This window comes from Anas platyrhynchos, chromosome 5, assembly GCF_047663525.1.
Source record: "Anas platyrhynchos isolate ZD024472 breed Pekin duck chromosome 5, IASCAAS_PekinDuck_T2T, whole genome shotgun sequence".
Classification (NCBI taxonomy): Eukaryota; Metazoa; Chordata; class Aves; order Anseriformes; family Anatidae; genus Anas; species Anas platyrhynchos.
Genome location: NC_092591.1, coordinates 30792458 through 30808194, shown reverse-complemented (window position 1 = coordinate 30808194; position 15737 = coordinate 30792458). Strand labels below are relative to the sequence as shown.

At 50.0% G+C, this 15737-nt stretch overlaps 1 protein-coding gene and 1 long non-coding RNA gene across 9 annotated transcripts in view; one reads left to right on the top strand and one right to left on the bottom strand.

Moving 5' to 3' along the window:
- EPS8L2 (EPS8 signaling adaptor L2) overlaps positions 1 to 15737 on the top strand; it is a 61691-nt gene that overhangs the window by 2257 nt on the left and 43697 nt on the right. The window lies entirely within an intron of this gene.
- LOC106020159 (uncharacterized) lies at positions 2972 to 14380 on the bottom strand. Of its 7 annotated transcripts, none has more exons than XR_005265977.2 (3): positions 13889 to 14262; positions 4383 to 6832; positions 2972 to 4232 (listed from the first exon to the last, which is right to left on the bottom strand). It is a non-coding gene; the product is annotated as an uncharacterized lncRNA (long non-coding RNA). The 7 variants fall into 7 exon arrangements; XR_011809637.1 differs by lacking the exon at positions 2972 to 4232 and having other exon boundaries at positions 4248 to 4514; positions 6684 to 6832; positions 13889 to 14159; XR_011809638.1 differs by lacking the exon at positions 2972 to 4232 and having other exon boundaries at positions 4248 to 4514; positions 6692 to 6832; positions 13889 to 14157.

Sequence of the window (15737 nt, the reverse complement as noted above, 5' to 3'; positions counted from 1 at the left end):
AACCTGGCCCCGAGCCTGGCCAAGTAGGTCCTCTGGGTTGTTGCTGCTGTGGCTCCATCTGACCGACTCCCCGTCTGCATGGACGGGGTGCTTGCCAAGCTGGACAGCAGCTCGCCTGCGTGCACGCAGGTGCGTTGTGAAGAAGGAGCCGTCTGCGGTAGCGTTAGCAGCAGCCACCATTTTGTAGGGCTGTCCTGCTGGGGCTGCCTGGCTTCAGGAAAGGGCACGAAGAGGCAGGGAGGGGTTGCACAGGAGGAACCCAGGCCAGCCAGCATCACTCCAAAGGAGTAACTGGGCTGTTCATCCCAGCAAGGAGCCCCTGCTGAGATGGATGGCCTCGGGGCCACGTCTGCAGATGTGTGCTGGCATCTCACCCTTCACCAGATAGTTTTGAACGTGCTGGAAAACAGAGAGTTTTTCGCAGGGCCACAGAGAAATTCAGCCTGGAAGCATAACTGCATAGGGACAGCGATTCAGAAGAGACCCTAATGGACTCGTGAGCTTTCAGTCCTTCTGGTAGACAAAGAAAGGAGTGAAACAGGAAATATATGCGTTGGCTTGTGTAGGCTTGAGAAACATCCATATAAATAAGTCTGGGTGCAAAGCCTGAGTGTGTGTGGGGAGCCTCGGAGCATTATTCCCCGAGGGCTGGGTCCTGGGGTGCTGCTTTGGAGCCATCTCCACCACACTGTCTTGCTTTCTTTCTCTCTTCCATGCCACGGTCTTGCTCTGCATGCTGTCAGGGCAGGTTTGTGGTTTTGACGAGGACTCAGCCATCTTCTCCTTGTGCGGGGCTGATGTCTGGCCTCACGTCTGTTTTACAAAACAGCAGTCAGCGCATGTCTTTGCACGGCCTTTAGCCTATGAGCTTGGTGTCATTGGCAATAAAATTCATCACCCTCTAAAAATACTCGAGCCTCACCAGCCTTCCCTTGCGTGTCCCGGGCAGAAGTGCTGGGACAAGTGCACCAACTTCCTGGAGCAGCAAATGATGGCTTCCCGCGCTGCAATAAAGCCTTCTCGGCAGCAGGGTGTCTTGTGGTGAGCAGCAGCATGCACGCAGTACCGGGAAGACCTGGCAGCACTTGGCTTTTCCAGCACGGCCTCCTAAATTACCCTACTTTGGCCAAGGTTCAGCAGGTGCCCAGAAAAAATACTTACCTACCTACCCAGGAGGTATTCCAGCCTCCCACTCGAAGGGAGGGGAAGGATGAAACACTTGGCAGAAACGCTGCCAAGAGGGATTCGATCATGGAGAGACGATCCCATGCACTGGTGTCATTGAGCTGCTCCTGCATGGACGAAGCCAACTCTGCATGACGTGAGAGCTCTTCCTCTCCCAGGGAAGTGGGAGGTTTCCTTTCCACCCAGCTGGGGATGTCACTGCCTGAAAACTTGAAATACACGATGCCACAGGGGGTTAACCAAAAGAGCTCCAGTGTTTTTATTTCCTGGTAGTTCAGATAAATCAGGAAGAATCACAATGAGGAAGGGTGTGTAGCTGGGAGCTGGACCAGTCTGGAGACTTTCCCCACTCACCTGCACTGCAGTTTCCCAGGAGTGCTCAGCCCGTGTTCCCATTCCCTGAATGATCCCAAGGGTTTTATTGCGATGTGCTCACCACCACCGAGGTTCCACCAAGGAAGCAGACCAAAAGCTTCCCCAAAAGCTTGCCTTCTGGACAGTGGGCACACACACTACCTTCCTCCACTCACACTGAGTCCATTCTGGACTTGTTGTCACAAGGAAGGAGTTTGTGTCCTGTGGGATCCCATGGGAAGGAGGGGCTGTGCTGGGGCTGTTCCCAGTTGTGGTGGTGGGTTGGGGATGGGGATAGGGATAGGAAGAGAAAGCCAAAGGTGGGGACTCACAGGAAGGGGGCAGCTGATAGGATCTGGCAGCAGCTCTGGCTGTCGTGATGGGCAGGTGTGGCACAAATGAGCCCTCGTGGCTCACTGACCTCCAGCCCAGCCTTGCCCAGGGCACAGGCGGCTCCTTTGGTGGCCAGTAGAGCAGTAACACTCCGCATTAGTTGGGCTTGGGTCTTCAACACCACCTTGAAAAGAGCCAGCAAATGCTTTAATGCTTTCTTTGCTTTGGTTTTCAGCCGGGTTACTGGCACTTCAAAGCTTTTCATAATTTGAATTTGCTTGAATTTTGTTCTTCCTACTTCCTTTTTTTTTTTTTTTCTCCCACTCTCTTATCAGTCTGAGCCTGTCCAGATTTATATCCTACAAAGGTAAATTGCGGACCATTTGAATGGCAATAAACCAAAGTTCAGCCACCCAGCAGTAATGCTGACCATTGCTAAGCAATACAGAAAGTAAAAAACTGCCACTAGCAGGATGGTGATTAAATCAAGTGAGCAGGCACAGTCTGAGCCAACACCAGCCTCCCCCAGACTGTTTACATGCAGCTTCCCTCTCGCTGAAGACAACCAGAAGTGGGAACTATCTGGGAGCCGATCACTGAGCTCCAGCGAGGAGCACAGCGCCACTCACTTGTTGCTCCTCACGGTGGTTTTCGGAGACGGGACAAGGCGACAAGGTGCCTGTGCTGGCTTCACACCAGGGCTGTGTCTAACTCAGAAGCTCTTTGTGTGTTGGAGGTGTTGGCTGCTGGGAGAACTAGAGCTGCCACCCAAGCTGTGGGCTCTTAGATACCTGCACCAGCAAATATGAAGTCAGCAAACCCAAACCCTAACCCTAACTCACCTCCTTGCTGAGGATAAAGCAGGTGCCTTGTCCTTTACTGCTGCTCACTCCTCATTGCTACCAGCAGGATTCCTTTGGGGTCACTCCTCATCCTGCAGGAGATGGTTGGCAGTGAGGAGGGTGCTGGTGGGTGCTGGTTCTTAGTCCAGGTGTGGCTCACAGGGAGTCACAGAGGCTTGCGGCTTGGGCCAGAACTGGGACTCGTAGATATGAAATCCTCCAAGCCAGGTTTGAGGCTTTCGATGGTAACTCTATGGAGAAAGAAGCAGCAACTCTGCTTTTGCTGTGTCTGTGCAGAAGATAAGCACTGAGACATCTGTTTGCCCTAGCCTGAGACACCTCTTTCATCAGTAAATTCACTTTATGAAAACACTGGGGAGAGGGGAAGAGAGAAAGGTAATTGCACCCACGACAGCCCTTAATAAATCACAGGCTGGAGCCTGCTCTCATTCCTGACACTGCTGCCTCTTAATTATAGCTGTGTTCATCTGAGGAGACGGAGTAGGAGAGCCGGGCTTTATGCAGAAGGGAGCACTAATTAAAACCTCTCTGTTCCCTAGAAAGATATTCATGCTTTCCTCTGGGGAGGAAGCGAATGGACTTGTTCCCGGCCATTCCCGCAGGTTAATCTGTAACACTGACTTTCACACAGCAAGGCAGTTCGTCTTGTTTTCAGTACGTGATGCTCTTGGCATTGCTTCTGGGTTGAGATATGGGACTTTCAAAACTCTGTGAAGAAGGAGGAGGAACAACAAGCATCTGGATAGCCTGTGCAGGTGTGGGTGCTGCTTGTCCAGTGTAAGGTTTGGGATTAGGGGCTGGCTCCTGAGTTGTCCCCTGCTGAGACTCCAGCCCTTAGTATCTGACACAGGCAGCATTTCTGGGAGGAAGTGTGCCCCAGCCTGCACCCAAGCAACACTGGGAGATGAGCCTCTGACTGGAATTAGATGGACCTCAAGAGGCTGGATCCATGCTCAGCTCCACAGGAGAACAGAACCAGGCCCCTCAGGCAGGCAGGGGATGGAGCCTTACAGCACCAGGTACCTGCAGGCCAGCATCCCGAGCAGATGGTGGTGATGGTACACGACTGGTGGTGATGGTACACGACTGGTGGTGATGGTACACGACTGTGCTGACACAAACCCTTCCAAACTGCAGGAGGACAGTAGGACATCTACGACACGGGAACAGCAATTTGGCCCACTGAAGTCAAAGTGCTGGTTCCTAAATGGTGCAAGTCAGCACTTTGCAGCTGGCCCTGCAGTACTTCAGTAGCAGAGGCTGGTGAAGGGAGAGCCCAGTCCAGCATCCCAGCATAAGCTCACTCCAAGCAGGCACTCAAACAAAGCCAGGGCAGGTTAGATATGAATAACATGGGGAGCATGTTTTTTTTTTTTGTTTTGTTTTTGTTTTTGTTTTCAGTAGAATTGGGGAGAGTAAATGTGCCATAAAAGACTCTCAGGGTTGATTGTAGATCCGCAGCACTGTCAGGTTTGTTGCTGCTGTCAGTTGCTGCTGCTTGAATAAGTTAAAAAAAAAAAAAAAAAAGTTTCACCAACTGAAAAAGAAAAAAAAAAAAAGCCAGAAAAACTGCAGCTTAGTCAGAGGAGCTGCTGCACTGACCTAGGTGAGAGCAGGTTGAACAGGATAAATTGAAAGCAAATGTACCAGAGCTGTGCTTGTCGCTGGTCTTTGCCAGTAGGAGCAGGTAACACCCTAGGTGTGGTCAGGCCATCAGCTGCCTGAGCAATCCTCTCACACGTGGAAGCACCCTTCTTCCACTGCTCCTCCGCTCTGCTGCTGTTTAAAAATAAAGAAGGAAGGGCCCTTTTATGTGTGACTTAAGTTACGAAACTCACAATACTCTCCAGCTTGGGAGTGACGGAGCTGAGGTGCTGCTGTCCTCGAGATCCGCGATGCTGCCCGTGGCATGGAGACAGTGAGATGGGAACAGTTGTTTACTGATAACAGAGCCGGGGGGCATCCTGAGAAACCAGCAGCTGGCAAGTGCAGTGCAGACAAAAGGAGATGGTTGAGCTCACCACGCAGAGCTGAGCTGCATCTTGCCGCAGGTGGTTTGGGGTGTCAAAAGTTTAGATGGGTAGGACAAAGTGCAGTCAGACAAATTCACCCTGACACCTGCAGGGAGCTGAGCACAGGGGGGAGAGGCAATGGGTGACCCTGTGTCCAGGCAGCTGCCTCTGGCCCCAGCCCCAGCAACTGATCAGTGAGAGGAAATGCTGTGTAGGTTTAATCACAGCCTAGGAAGCGAGGGCTGAGGGTGGCTGGATGAAACAAGCTGAGCACTCAGCGCCCGCCTGCTGCAGTCACATGCGGACTAGACCAGACAGGTCCCCAGAACATCTGCTCCACACCTGGCACAACCCCAAGGAAACTCCTGATCTCTGCTCCCTGCCTGCCAAGACCTTGTAAGTCAAAGGTTAGGAGAACACGTAAAGCACTGGTGAAGACAGCAGGGCCAATCTGGGCTGTCACCACTCTCGGCAGTCCCTAGTGTTTTCCTAAGAGCACTGTGTGTGACGCTGGCTCCAACATGATCTGTCCTTGGCCAAGTGCAAATAGCTGCCAAGATGCTGCATGAAGAATCCGCTCTCCACTGCATGGGTGACTGCCACTCAGGTCCTCTCGTCTCAGCATTCTTTCCTCTGACACCTCAAGTGAAATTAGGGCTTGGTTAGCTCAAAACACTCAGCTTAGCAGTAGGTCCATGCTAGGCTTTTGCCACAAGTTGGTCCTACAGATGAGGACCTGGCAGGCAAGCGCCAGGAATAGCACTTTGTCATAGCCCAGTTGAGCCCCACTAGGGCTGCGTGTGCTGAAAGAGCACCTTCAGGAAACTCTGGGAGCATCCTGAACTCCAGGCAGCTGTGGGCAGGAGGGCTTCTTGTCCACCAAGGTCAGGCCAGGAAGGGTAGTTACAGAAAGAGCTAAAAATTATATCTAATATAATTTTATCTACAGTTGAGGGGAACTGTGCAGGAAGTTTTGCTACCAGGGTTGCGTATCTGCTGTTCAGGAAAGCTGGTGTTTGCTCTGGTGCAGGATACATGCCTTTGGTTTCTCAGAGGGCCTCTGTCCCTCTCAAAACTTGTTCCTGTGCTTTTCTGGGCTACATGCCTCTCAGCCTGAAGCTCATTGAGATTGCCCACCTCTTTGCATAAAAGGGCTTTCTTGCTCATTCCCCCTCTCCCCTTTGAGGATCATGGGGTAATTCAGGTCAGCAAGGACCTCAGGAGGTCTCAGCCCAACCAAAGCAGGGTCAGCCCTGAAATCAGGGCTTTACCTGGTCGGTTCTTGAAAATAAAGACTGGAGATGGCATAGCCGCTCGGGTAACCTTCTCCACATTGCTGAGCTTCCCACAGCAGAAAGTGTCTCCTTTGTGTTTGCCTGCAGAGCTTTAGTCTTTTGGGACTGGAAATCCCTGTGCCAAGCCCCTGTGGGGACATGGGAGCAGCTGATGAAGCCTTTCCTCTTCAAGACATTGCAGGAAACTCTTCTATGCCCTTTCCGGCTCTGTTATCACTCCTGGTTTCTTGTAATCCTCACAGACTCTCATCCCAGACCTCTGCTGCAGGGACCAAATATGCTTTTACTCTTTGCCCTAGCAGAAGTGTAATTTTATTTTATTTTCAGTGAGATTGTTAAAACATTTCTGCACTGTAAGATTAGGAACTGCCATTTAAATTCTTTTGATAAACCCAACCACACACATCCTTCTATTCTAAATGAAACAAAGGGCAAAGGGAACAGATTTTTTTTGTTTGTTTTTGGAATGATCTCTCACGGGACTGTTCTGGTTACTGCATAATTGGCTGTTTGTGCTGCAAAATCCCGCTCCTGCAGGCCTCATCCCCAGAGCCTGGTAGCATTACTGAAAGCCCAAGTGATGGAAATCAGCCCTTGAGCCCAGATCACAGATGGTTACACTGAAAAAGATCAGGGTTTACTTGCATACGTGCAGGAGGGGGCTCCACATTTGGCAGTGAGGCTGGCTTGAAGCATTCTCGGCCGTTCGTGCTCCTGTGACTCTGCTTCATTGTGCTGGCACAACATCTCATGGGGCTGGGCTGCGAGTCAGGTCCTGGAGCTGATCCAGCTGGAAAATGAAACAGCAAGGTGAAAAAATGTGTGTGTTGGGGGGAATGGGTTTCAAGCCCTGTTGATTCCTGCTCTGAGTCATAGTGCTCCTGCACACACTTGCTGGGGGCCACCACCTTGGTGCTTAAGAAGAGGTTAAAGAGAGCAGGCAAGGAATAAGCCCATTTGTATCACCTGCCCTTGTGCCCATCCTCTGTGGGTTTCCAGGCACCAAGTGCAACTCTTCCCCTGACAGCCAGCTGTTCTTCCCAGCTCAGGCACTTGCCCTGCACCTCTCCTCCCAGCCACAGGAGCTGATTCCACTGCAGCCTGCAGCTATCTCTTTGTGAGACCATACAGTTTTGTTATGCCGTTTTTGTTATCTGCCCTACTTTAATAATTTTCACTCACATTCTGCCCTTATTTCCTCATTTGCAAACTCACCACGCAAAAGAGGCTATCCTCTGAGCAGAGCATAGAAGTTTGGTCAAATATTTCCCAACAGAACACATTTTGCATCAGAAATCACAATTTCAGTTCCTAGGGGGACTCTGTGGGAATCCAAAAATCTCAACATTTCTCAGGTAAAACAAATAAACGACTGACAGCCAAAGCACATTTTGATGAACTCCTGTTTCTGCCTTCCAGGGGTGACCAGCAAGTGATACTTGATAAGAGAATCCCCACCACCCTGCCAGCCCAAAATGTGACCTGAGCCCTGTCACGTCCCTGGTACTGTGGTTGCCACCAAGTCACTGAGCTGGTTAAACTGATGTCAGCTTGTTTTCCTGCAGTGACACTCGTACCGGTGCTCCCACGTGCCAAGTTTTAGCTCAAATGAATTGTTTTTAAGTGGCCAAAAATACATAGACAGGATATGAGTAGGAAGCATAAAATGGGGTGGGAAGAGGTGGCAACGAATGCTGTCGTGATTAGGCTAAGGAGGCTGGAAAAGCCTTAAAACATCAAATGTGGTTTTCAAGACATGAATCTCCCTCATATCTTCTGCCCCACCTTCCTGCCCAAAGTCAGAGGGTGAATTTTAGAGCAGGAAATGAAAATTATTGATGTATTAGCTGCCCCAAGCCCGAAGTGCTGTATGCAGACATTTGTAAAAGGAGTAGGGAGCGGTGTGGAACAGCTACTTGCTGGCACAGGCAGAGGGAGAGAGGCTGCAGTCCTCTCCCTTTCTTTGGGGAAAGATCTCGTGGTGTGACCTTCCTACGCAGGGAAAGAAGCATTTCTTGGTTCACATTTACCCATTATGTTCTGCATCTTGCTGCAGCCCCAGGGACTTCAAGATGACCATGCTGAACATGGTCCCAAAAGTGGCTCTCAGCCTAACAACAAGCTTCTCTCAGCTGCAAAAAAAAAAAAGCTCTCGACACACTAGCTGCCCTGCTGCACACCTGAACCTCTGCCAGACAAATGAATCAGCACTCCAGGGAGTGACCAAGAACGCTCTTCCTTTAGGAGGAGGCAGTGGAAATGTCCATCGATCTCAATGCCTCTGTCTTACTCATGAACCGGTGGTGTGCAGGAGTCTGTTTACAAGGCCAACTCCTCCTGCCCCTCCTGGGGATTGGTGAGGGACCAGCCATGCCACCCAGACATCCTCCCCTGAAGCATTTCTTCCCAGTCTAGGGTGGCACTAGCCAGGCAAGCAGCGTTCAGGTTTGTGTCACGGTCCTCCTGGGGCTAAGGCCTTTGCTGGGAAGCAATTTGGAAAATGCGTTTGTCTGCCAAATTTATCTGTTAGGTCACCTGTAAAAGCAGTAGCTGCAGAGGCTGACTTGTAAGGATTGTACGGTACTAGGTGGGGTCACGGTGTACCTACACATTAGAGCAAATGTTTAATGAACTATTAATGCACTTAGGTGGTCAGCCCAAAGCAGTCACCACTGTAACAGCCAGTCAGTCACCAATCTGCATGGCTGCAGCTGGCAATAAACCACAGACACCCCTGGGGGATAACAGGGACCACCCAGGTGTCAGTGTGGTGTCAGGACAGTTGTCTGGTAGTTGGATCAGCTGCTACTTCTGGAAGAAGCCGAACGAGAAAGGAGAGGTGTCCCTGTTGTGCAGTGAGGAGCACGTGAGGACCAGCTCTGGGAGTCAGTCAGTGCCTGCAGCCAGCAGACACGAGCACGCTGCCAGCTGCACACAGGGCTTTGGTGCTTTGCCTGAAGACAGAAGCGATTCAATGCCCTCCTTCAGGCTGGGCTGGAGCAGAACAGGGCAGTGCCTTGGGCCGTGATCCGTCCTGCTCTGGAACATGACACACACGCAGTCACTCCCTGTTTTTACTGGCCTGACATCCGAGTCCTGATTTCTACACAGAAAATAAAAAGAATCCCTTTCAGCAACAGAGGCACAGTGTCAAATCCTCCCCCCTTCTGAAAATCACAGCTCTAACCCCCTTGCTGCCCTCTAACCCCCTCATTTCCTGCCCGCTCTCTTCTCCCGATGCCCCATCTGCCAGCAGCTGGACAAGGGGACAGCCTTTGCTCGCAGAAGGTGTGGGCACAAAGGAAAACAGGCAGAGGAAAAGACTACAAATTTCCCCACACCACTCTTCCCTTCCTGGGAATCCTAAGGAACTCGTGTTGAATTTCTTCCCAGGGGACTCACAGCACGCTTTGTCCCATTGGGATAGTTTGGAACTAGGATCTTTTTACACCATTTTAAAGAGCTTTCATACAGCGTGCACTCCTCCGCCTCCCTCCATGTCTCCAAAAGCATCTATTAATACTTGGCACGCTATTTCTGGGCTGGATTCTGAGGCTTGCTAAACCGCAGCCCAAGCACAGGTAATGCTCAGCTTGGCAGCCCCGGAGGAGCCGGGCTCGGCAGATGCAGCGAGCCCAGGCCTGCTCTGTGCTTTTCCGTGGCTTCTGTGGGGTTTCTCCAAGAGAGAGGAAAAGTGTGAATTCAGGAGCAGTGACTCAGCCTGAGGACTCTGCCCACACTTCTTTCAGAGGGGCAGCGGAGGTGGAGTCAGCTTCCAATTTTTGTCCCAAGATCCTGGCGATTGTGGCTATTCGCGCGTTCTCCCTGGATATTTATAGGGCAAGGCACTGTCTAGACTTGCTTTTGGTTGTTTCTTTAAGGGGAGTTTTACCTCCTGGCAGGAATATAAAAGATCCTAGTTTGGTTCAGCTTGTGCTGAGAGCCTTCCTCTGCCACACCGGCCTCTGTGGGCACCCAGAGCCTCCAGCACTGCCTGGGCTCCTGACCTGGGTCTCCACTAAGGGCTGTTTGCAGATCAGCCATGGACTGCAAACAGCCACACATGCGCATGTGTGTACAGATGTGCTGCAGGGGGATGATTTCCCATCCTTTCTCTAGGTGATCCGTGAATCTCACATCGAGAATTTGTAAATATTGGCACTTCTGCTCCACGGTACCAGTTTGTGTTTCAACACAAGCCTCCATTTCATCCCCGTGATGGATCAATAGTGCAGACAGCAGATGTGTCGCCTCCAAACTCCTACTGCAAGCTGGCAGGGCTGTGTGGCCCACGGGGACCGCTCATGCCAAGCCCAACTGCCGGACAAGCATGTGGGTGTTCCCCTTGCAATGCTGGGAAGTAGGCCTGTTTGCTTATAAAATACTTTTTTAAGCACAAGTTGTTGTTTCTGAGGAGGTTGGTGAACAAGGCACTGGCTCCTCAGGTGTGATCCTCAGCAATGGGTGTAAGTCTTATCCCATTTGGGCTGAGCACAGAAGGGCATGGTCTATAAGAAGGGGGAGAGACTTAAAAAGCAGCAGTTGGGGCCCATCAAAGCAGAAGGGTGGCTGTAGATCGGAGGTGTCTTGGCCTAAAAGAGCTGCTCCCTGCTTCTTCCATGGAGGCTGAAGAAGACTTGGTTCTTCTCTACCTGGGCCTGGGTATTCGATAGCTACACAGTGAGTAACACACCAGTCACAGCTGGGATTTGGCCAAATCTACAACGTCTTTCTGCCAGCAACTGATGTCCCTGACCTGCTGGGCTGGGTTGTATTTATCCGGGTGCTTGTCTTGTGGAGAATCTCTGCAATGTGAAAAATCTTGTGTGCAGAGCAGGGAGTGTTCCTTCCAGGCACCCAGCAGGCTGTACCCACTGCCTGTGATTCTAACGACTGTAACACCTACGTGCTGTGCGTACCCTGATGCTATGCTTGCATTTGGGCTCACCTCTTCCATACGGGCTAGCATCTTCCCAAAGCAACCTGTGATCTTGACTGGCTCTGCCACTGCAAAGATGAAAATTTGAAAGGGTGCCACGGGTGGTAGGGAGGAAGCAAAAAAACAGAACCCCAAAACATGGGGTTCTGTAAAGACATCTCAAAGAGGGCAGGTAATAAAGGGGACTCCCAGGGAGTCTCTGAGAGAGATTGGTTGGATGCTTTTCCCTTCTCGAAGCAGGAAATCACCAGCAATAGGTTCAAATGGAATCATGAAGCTTAGACTTGGCCTCGCTGAACCACCTTGACTTGCAAGGCCTGATCTGAAAGATGGGATTTGGAAATTCCAGTCTTAAGAGGAAACGTGTCTTGTTTGCTTGCCTTTACAAAGCAGCAACAACAAATGTAGCATGTTCACTTGCTTCTTTGCTCTGGATATGGGCTTCCCCTGATGCTATCTGACTAGCCGCAACACAGTTTTTTTTAGGAGTATATGCTGTTGGAAGAGACCCTACAGAACAGGTTTGAGTTTCTTTCAGTGAGCCCTGCCAGGCTTCCTTCCCGGCAGGTTCAGAAAAGCAACTGAAGGCAAGAGAAGGGTGGGTTCTTCATAAGGATGCTGGATCAGGACACACAAGACCCAGGTTAAATTCCCAGGTCTGCTGCAGGCTCCTGGGTTACACCCCACAAGCATTTTAGAGACCTAAAGCAGGCCATGTGAATTTACAGCTCTCAGGTGCCCCATGGGGAGCACTGAGCACACACCCCAAAGCCTCCCCAACACCACAAAGCTGTTCTGTTAGTTGGATGGCGTAGGATGTAGCCCCTTCTGTCTGCCTGCTCCTCCCATATGTTACCACAGCAGGCAGGGCAGATGACAGGAGCTCGAGGGACGCTCACAGGGGCTGTCTGGAGCGTGAACAAGCCAAGCAGTGCAGGACACATCCTGCCACAGCGCCTGTGCTCCTCTGCTCTTGTGTACATGACAAGGCTTAGCTCTGCAGGACAGTCTGTCAAACAGCTTTCGTCAGCATCACATTCCCTTACAAAAACACCCAGCAACTCTAACAGACAGCGCTTTGTTATCCTGGGAAGTTAAAAAGAAAACATCATGAGGTGGACGGCTAATGTTTCTAACTGATGCTTTATGCTGCTTGCCGAGGCTTTTGCTAATTGAGCACCTCTGCCTGGCCCATCCAGTCGGCTCTGGCTGCCTGCACAGACAGCAGCATGCTGCCGGGGATCCATGCCCTCCTGCCCTGGGGCAGCCTTTCCATCACGTACATTTCACCCACGTTCATGCCCCGTAACCTGCTTGGTGGTGCCTTCCCTCACCACGTCCTAGGGCACTTCACATGTGGGGCAGAACAAGGCTGTTCCTACCACCAGCTCTGGGCTGCATGGATAGGGCTACCTGGACCACTTCACTTGTTGGCCTCAGCCCTGTTGGCCCAATCCAGTCAAGAAAAGCTTTAGGCTGTGGACATTAAGCCCTATTTGCCCCCTTTTTGGTGACACACTGGTTAAACCAATTAGTAGTAGTACAATGGCTCCAATTATGATAATATTTCAGTGCAAGTCCATGGACATTTTGGAAGTCCTATCACACCTGGCAGAATTTTTCAAGATCTGTTAGAAGTGAGTTAGCCCATGCACAGAAAAGCTTACTACTATACCTAGATAGCTTGTTGGGTTTTAAGGTTTTGGAGACAGTTCTTACACAAAACTCTGCCCAGCTCAGGAGTAGCAAGTCCTACCAGACAGAGCAATGGATGAAATGCAAAGTTGAGGTTCCTTTTCCTTCCTCTAGAACCAAGATGTACGTGGTCATTGACAAGTTTTTTCCAGCTCTTCGTGCCACAGTTTTCTTGTGCGTAAAACAGGTGAAGTAATGCTAGTCAGAACTTCACAGAAAAATAAGTGGTTTTTTTGTTTGTTTGTTTTGTTTCTAGTTATTTTTCCTGAAAGTTTCTGAGATTTGGCTTCATCCCAGCTTGGAACTAAAATGGAAAATTTCAAAAATCTCATCCAATACAAACTTAGCTGTTTGAGTGCGATTTTTCCCCTTTCACATAGATGAATATATTTTGTCCTTAATAAATATCAAACACAATATAGCTAACGTTAAAGTACACAATCCAGCTGAGTTTTAACAGATGTTAAACTGGAGATCATTTCAGACTGAATGTATCAAATTTTCCACTCACAAGTGTCTTAAGTTGAGCTTGGCCTTATTTTTTTCTGCTGTTCTAGCAAAACCTGTTACATTCTGCCCAGCATTTCTTTGCTGCTACAGCTGTGTATTGTGATGGGCTCTGATGCCAACAAACCCTCTCCAGCCCACTCTGATCTCAGTCTTAAAGGTGCTCTTAGACCCATGAAGAAAAACACTTGCAGGCACTAGATGCTGTTATTGTTACTGGTATTCACTGTGATTATGATGAGAATTGTACTGGCCCTAAAAATACATGAATATTTCCTACTTTCAAGTTGTCCAATCTTCACTCAGCATTTAGAATTTTTCACAACCCCTTTCCATTTGCTTGAGAACAAAAACAATGCATGACCACAGCAGATGAGTGGGAAGTATTCTTGATAAAACTACCGTGTGACAATCACAGTGATCACCCTACAGAAAAGAGAGCTATTACTTTTTCCTCTATCCCAGAGCTTCTCCACCCTTGCAGGGCTGCAGCTCCCTCTTCAAAGGCTCAAAGAAAGTTAAAACAATGCATGGCCCTTTTCCACTTACTATAAAAGTACAGAAATGGAGCACAGACAACAATGACAGGCTCCTATCATGAATATGTGTGTGTCTTTGGGAGGATATTTGACCTTCAAGGGCAAGGATGTCCGGAAAATCAGGGAGTGAGATTTCCTTGGCTTTTAAGCACAATGCTTCACCCACCTCAGTATCCTTCAGCGCTGGCTTCCACTGGTCTCCCTTGGGCCCCCAGTTCAGCACATGGGACCTCTGGGCATAGCTTGGGCAGATAGAGATGTGGGATGGAGGCTTTACAGGGTCACTGCTAAATTTGCCTCTTGCTTCCCTTCCTTATGCATGCTGGCCCACTGGGGAAGGAGGAGAAAGTAGCCACACCCTGCAGGGAGATAAGAGAGAGATCAGGAACCCTCTAATCAAGAGAGTGTGAGCACAGCTGTAATGACAGCAGAAGGTGAAGACAACATGTGCATTGAGGTTGCAGGTTGATGGAGCTCTTAGAGATGTCCTCATGGGGACAGGAAACCCAGGAAAGCAAGCTGCTTGGTCACAGCCCCCTGAGCTTCTTGCTTCTTGTCCCTGGCTCCATCCACATTTAGAGGTGATGTTCTCTCAGCCCCTTCTTCTTATTATTCAAGTCTGGTTGTCTCTCAATTTAGCAAAATAATTACAAAGACTCCAACCCCTCGGAAGCGTGTCCTCCCCCAGTCAACCAGCCAGGATTCAATTAATATCAGACAATTTAAACTGAATTAAAAGCTCTGGCACAAGGATCTGTCCTGGTTTAATTTGGCCAGCATCACACCACACCCTCATTTCACTTAACACAAGTTTGAACAGAGACATGGTCCTTAAAGCAGCATCAAGAAGGTTAAATAATGAAAATAGCATGAATAAATAAAAAGCAGGGAGCCCAGCAGGATAAAAACCTGCTGACTCGGCAGGCGCTCACACTGCTCCCTGCTCCGTGCCCTTGTTCAGGTGCAGGCGACCTGGAAGCGAGCACAACCTCCCAGCAGGCAAAGGACTGGGGTCACAGGGGGCACTGGGAGCACTGGGGTTACTGCAATTACGAACAAGGAGATGGAGCAGGGATCACTCAGGCAGATGGGTCGGACAGAGCAATTGATATCAGCACCGCTGGCATTTCATGCTAACGCATTACAGCTTCTGCTCGGCTAAGCAAAAGCCTGTTGGAGCATCAGCGTACGAGGGACACAAAGCCTCTCGTGCTGTTTTCTGAGTGGCAGGTTGTTCCCATTGCACACTGTAAGGCAGCATGTTGGCAGGTAGTTCTGGTAACTGCAAAGGTCTGGAGACACTTCTAGTAGCCGAGGTACACACTAGCTTATTCTGCCTTCCTCTAGGGAGCCCAGCTTACTCCCTTAGGTATTTTCTTATTAACCATCAGCAGATAAAGAATTGGCACATTTTATGGCTGCTCCTGTTCTACCCCTGAGGCTGAGCAGCGAATGCTGCCATTCCCATTCCTCTGGCAGCAAGGCAGGATTTGGCCAGATGGATTCTTCTAAAAGCAGGACCAGATCCCCTAGAGCTTGTCTTTTGCTTGTGAAGGAGAAACCAAAAGCAGCAAGTCCTCAGCTGCAACCCTGGTTCCTCCTGTTGTTTTTTTACAGCTGGGGCTGGGGAGCAAGCTCTGAACTCCACCAGGCAAACTCGGCACTCCCTTACCTTCTGGAGTAACCTGGATTTCAGCCCATTAAGGACACGGCCCTGCGGCAGTAAGTGAAAGGGAGCCAGAAATATTACATTAATAAGCAGAAAGGTTCCCAGCTCTGATCATTAGCCATGGGACTAAAGTGCTCAGACAGTATAAAGTAAACAGAAGAGAGCTGGGTTTATTAGAGCACGTTCCCTTTTCCAGGTATCTTATGCTAATGTACACAGAGATCTGAGAGATAGGAACCGTTTGAGGACTGTAAGAGGAAACCAGCAGACAGCTATTAACAGAGGAAAAATTCACAGGTACCTAAGCCTGGGCACAGGGACGGGTTTTCTTACGCTCAGAGAGGCT